We start from the raw sequence: 5,661 nt of genomic DNA on the forward strand, positions 1-5,661 counted from the left end.
CATGCAACGTGCCTGGAAGTGGACATGACGCAACAGTCCTCATGATATGTCTACAGAAGAACCGATGAGCTGCTGCTGACAGGAGTGGTTTTCCATAGACGTGCAGTCCCCTTTACGCTTTTGGGTGACCCCGCCTCTCCGGCACTTCCGTAGATGTTGAAAGGTTACACATATTCACATGGAAGACTAACAAAAGAAAAGGAGTTCTTTTGTCTACCAGAGCTCCGGCAGCAACATAGTTGAGCATGCGTTTGAGAGAAAACATGTCGCCAAGGGTACGGTTAATGCGTTCGGAGAGTTCATTTATTCTTCGGACGATAGGCGGTGCTGGTTCGATGAATTATCTGGCACTTGTTGGGAAGAGGTTTAACAATGTCAGATAAAAAGTCACGCCCTCTGTCACTGAGCACTTCACGAGGTGCGCCGTGGCGAAGGACGAATCGCTGCAAAATGAATAAGGTTACATCTGACGCTGTGGCAGGTAGAAGGGCAGCGGTTTTGCATGCCTCGTCAGGTGGTCAGAAGCAACCATGACCCACAGGTTTCGAGCGGCCGGGCAAAGGAGTGGTCCGTATAGATCATTACCGACGCGATCAAAGGGGCGAGGTGGGCAAGGTAAAGGCTGCAGCTCGCAAGCAGAACAATGAGGAGGGGGCTGGCAACATTGACAGGAGAGGTATGAGCAAACGTATTTGAGGATGAGGTTGGCTATGTCCCTCCAGTGGCATCGTAAGCATAGCCGATGGCACGTATTGAATACTCGCGAATGGCCGCATTGTGGGTCAACATGGAAATAGAGTTGCGAGCGTAGGTGATGATGACGTTTAGTAATATTTATTGGCAGAAAGGCACCTAAGACCATAGAGCGCCAGAGACAGATACTGGGCTGTAGTATGAGATGAGAAAGACCTGAGTCATGAGAGGCTGTAAATGTAAATAAAATGAATTAGTCCACTGCTAATGGATGAAAATATTATCGGAAATCTTATGACTTGAAACGATGCAATCCCCGGGTGAAGAAAAATGTAATTGTATAAACTGAAGGAAGTTGCAGGGTTTGCCATGAGCAAGAGGACGGAGAAATTCTCACCGTGCTTGGCTACGGAGCCCCCTTGACTATGGCAAGAAACCCTTTAAACTAACGTACAAGGTGTCGAACAGGCTATAACATATATAGGCTTATCATAAAGAGCCTGCAGTGTAAACATTTTTACAACAGCATGTGTAAATAGCATAAAATTACGGGCTTTGCAACTTCACTTAAAAGATTCGGATTGTAGAAAATGAGAGAGAGAGAGAGAGCGAGAAAAAAAAAGAGAAGGCAAAGAGGTTAACCAGGAAAGCTTCCGGTTTGCTACCCTGCACTGGGGAAGGGGAATGAGGAGTTTAAAGGAGAAAGATAGAAGAGAATGATAGGAAAGGTAAGGCGGCGAGGAGCACAGTCACAGTTTCTCAATCAAGTTTGTGTCTCTCGTAAAACACATAAGTGCTTTGAAGGATTTGCCGTTAGACGCCTTCTGTGGCCATGGGCCGAGGATTTTCTCCTCTGTGAAAGGACGGCTGTCAAGATGGTCCAGAGCCGAACGCAGCGCATATCTTTCGCTTGAAAAAGCAGGGCACTCGCAAAGGAGATGCTGTGTGGTCTTTTCGCAGCCGCATCTTTCACAGTTAGGGCTATCCGCCATGAATTTTCTTTAAAGCATTAGGCGTTCGCATCAGAAAAAAATAATGAATCGGTTGCTAGTAAGAGTTTCGGACGAAGCAGAATGCTCTGCTTGTGTACTTCTGGAAAACAAGCCCTTCGTTCCCTCTCACAGCGGGTGCAGTCGATGAATGTATGCACGACAGAGTAGTGCTGCCTACATTTATCGCACAGAGGGCGAGGCTTGCACTTGAGTAGATACGAGTTGGTGCGGTGAGTATGGCCGAATCTTGTTAGCGCCACTTTACGAAGCGGTTTTCCATCTGTTCCTTCCAGCATCTACCCGAGGCTTCATGGTATGCAGTTTGTTATCACGTTCTATATGCCATTCAACCTCCCACATTTTAATTAGTTTGCGCTAGTTGTTAATCTTTAAACGAAATGTAGATAATATTTGTCGGTCCCACCTGTTTTGATGTAGACCCTGCCGCCTTGTCGACATCTTCATTTCGACGATATTCCACAGTGCCTTGGGACTCAAAAAAATGCTATTTGCAGACCTCGATTTAATGTCTCCATTATGCGTTTTAGTAGCATGTTAAAATTTGGCATTCATGCTTCTCCGTGCAACCGAGATTGCTTAGACACCACTAAGCAAATCAGTGTATATGACAGATTTTGCTATTTTGTTTTCTCGATAGCTACCATCTCAGCTGTGAAGATTGTTGCATCCTTGTTTATACTTTTGGTTGCTGGGAACGCCTTCCAAACAATAGCACAAGCAACAGAGTTTGGGTTTTACGATCCATCAGTGTTGATCTCTACACACTTGTATTTTTTTTTGAAGAGACATAAAATTTTGTTGGATAACGTCGGCTGTTCCTTTGGATAACTATGGCTGTTCCTTTTGCGAATGGCCAAACGCGATTTATCGCATTCAATTAGTTGAGTTAACCACGAAATTGGTGCTTCGTTGGGCAGTCATTGAGATGCAATTCAGTATCTTCTGCCGATATGAACGGGGGTTCCAGCCGAGGCTCCAGCCGCCGACGACAGTAACCGAGCAAGTCCGGCGAGCAGCAGCCATCGCCACTACCTGATTCGGCAACATGTCCAAGCCACATCATCAACACGTGCTGCTGCGGTCGCTCACCTCACCGGGTTGCCAACCATTCCGGGTGGTCACTCATTCATGATTAATAGCTCACCTGGCGCTCGCCGCGGTGACCATAGGAAAATTGTACGTATTGTCAGCGGACGCCAAAGCGTGCAGCGTTTCGTCGAACGGGAGTCCTCATGTCAATCTAAGAACTACGACCAGTGTGGAAGTGGCAGCCTTTCCCCGAACAGGAGTGCTCGAGACATTCCAACAGCTAAGACCAGTGTTGAAGTGGCCCTTATCTGGGGCGGACTTCTCGGAATCCTGGTGACGCGAACCGGATCACATCAACCAATTGCGTTGACCATGGAACTGGTGCTTCGTTGAGCAGTCATCGAGATGCTATTAAATATCTTCCGCCAACTTTCTCACACGTGTGAGGAAACGCTGCTCATAAAGTGGTTTGCTAATGTACAGCCGCAGTGCTGAGGTTTCAGTCAATGAATTTCGACCCGGGTGATCCCGAAGTTATTTGACTTTCCAGGTGTACTCATCCATAAGTATGTTCACTGCTTGGATGGACGTCACACATTGGTTGAAACATGTATACTTTGAACCGGACTGGTTCTGAAAGCACCGGCAGAGAGGTGAAGGCCCATTTGATGTACTGGGTCCAGAAGTCTTAAGGCTGATTCTCTTGCGGATTGGTACACTATGCATGCACGGAGTATTCTTGAAAGAACCAGATATCGATGGAGTTTTATCAGACTATTCTTATCGGTGCGCCAGGAAAGTTGTGACAGGATCTTTAGGACGTTCATGGCTTTTATGAACTTCTTAGTGCTCATGTGCTTAACGTGAGAAACAAATGTGAGTTTGCCGTCTAGGATAACACCTAAGAATTTCTGCTCTCTCATTACTGTTAGTTCCTGCTTATCAAGAAAGACGGAAGGCCTCGGTACCATTTCTCGTTTCTGTGGGAAATGCACACAGGCGGTTCTCTTAGCCTTAAATGTAAAACCATTCTCGTCGGCCCATTTTACTAAACGTTCGATAGTCACCTGAACCTGATGCTCGCATAATGCCAATTATAAGGACGAAAACTAATGTGCAGGTCGTTAACACTCAGCACGCCGCACTGGGGGACGCCGATTTCTTCCACAAAAACTCTCGATAGAGAATTTCCCATGCTGACTCTAAAGGTCCGGGTAGCTTCGCAAAATATAGGACATACTCAAATTTATTCTTTATTTGCCAGATCTCTGAGGATGCCATAACACCAAGTTATGGCATATGCTTTTTCAAGAAAAAAAAAACAACACTGCATATGTATAAATGAATCTCACATATAGGCCTCAATCAGCACTAAGTTGCCTGTTGTAGACTCATCATCATCATCAGCCTGACTTTACCCACTGCAGGGCGAAGGCCTCTCCCAAGTTTCCCCACTTAACCCGGCCCCGTGCTAGCTGCATCTACTTGACCCACGCAAACTTCTTAATGTCATCCGTCCCCTGCTACGCTTTCCTTCTCTTGGAATCCAGTTTGTTACCCTAAGCGACCACCGGTTATCCTCTCTTCGCACTACCTGTCTTGCCCATGCCCATTTCTTAATTGCCACTAGAATGTCGCACCCCAAACCTGTTTATGCAATTCCATCGACACGCGGATTTTTTTTAAAAATCCGGCGGGGAATTGCGTGGCACCGGGATTTGAACCCCGGTCCTTTTGCATGCGAGGCGGATATTCTACCGCTACGGCACCGCTTAACCTGTTGTAGACTGCCCAGCTCTAAAGCCGGACTGAAAGGGGAATATGATGGCATTTCTTTCTAAGAAATATACCAGACGGCCATTTATTATTTTTTCAAGTAGCTTTCACAGGCTATTGGTCTAAATGTTTAGCAGTAGACGGATCTTTCCCTTGCTTTAGAATAAAAATGACTACAGCCTCCTCCCACGCTGAAGGTAGCTGGCTAGTAGTCAACAGGTTGTTGTAAAAATGCCAGTACGCATTTAAGAATTTCTTCGGTCACGTTTTTGATCATTGCATATGTAATTTGATATGTACCTTGTCCCGAATTCTTGCGATTGCATAGGGGTGCTTTAGGTTCATACATGCTTACTGGCCCATGTAGCCTTCATTACAAAATCACCGACTCTGTATTGCCATTGCTTCCACTGAATTCGTGTGAGCTATAGACTCAGGTGAATAATGTTTTGAGCTGTATATAAACACAAAGTGCTCTCACTAAGAGAGTCTGCTTGGGCTTCTTATGTGTCCCCTAGGCAATTTACTAGTGGTAAGGTGTTTACGTTTTTTCCTTTTAGTTTCCTTACTCTGTTGTAAATATTCTTTGTATCCGCATACAAATTTATTCAGGAGACGTAGGCTGACCAACTATCTCGCTTTGCTACGCGTAGTATGCGTCTTCCTTTCGATTTGCAGCGCTTGAGTTCAATCCAGTTGTCTGTTGTTGGGTAACAGGAGAACTTTCTCCGGGATTTTTTTCTCTGCTTGTTCACATTCCTCATTCTACCATGGCTTTGCCGCAACGACAGTTCCTTTGGACTCGTATGTATTGTCAAGTATGTGCTATATAATGTATGCACTCAGTTCTAGGTGATTAACAGAGTCATAACATAAAAAGGAGAGCTCTAATTTTTTACCAATCGGCACGTGATGATTGCCACCGTTTATGATAGGTCTTTCTATCAAATTCCTTTTCTGTCTGCAGTACCACTAGGAAATGATCACTGTCATGAGAATTTTTTTATGATTTTGCAAGCCAGGCATGAAATAACAATAGGTGAGCCTTTTGTTAGGTAATTTGAGGAATATGTGTTATGTGCGGAGCTATATAGCCGGTGGGTTCGTGTTAAACAAACAAGCGCCAGAGGACAAGGGAACTGTTCTATTT

Source organism: Amblyomma maculatum, chromosome 7 (genome assembly GCF_055883805.1).
Source record: "Amblyomma maculatum isolate TAMU_Amacu chromosome 7, ASM5588380v1, whole genome shotgun sequence".
NCBI classification, from domain to species: Eukaryota; Metazoa; Arthropoda; class Arachnida; order Ixodida; family Ixodidae; genus Amblyomma; species Amblyomma maculatum.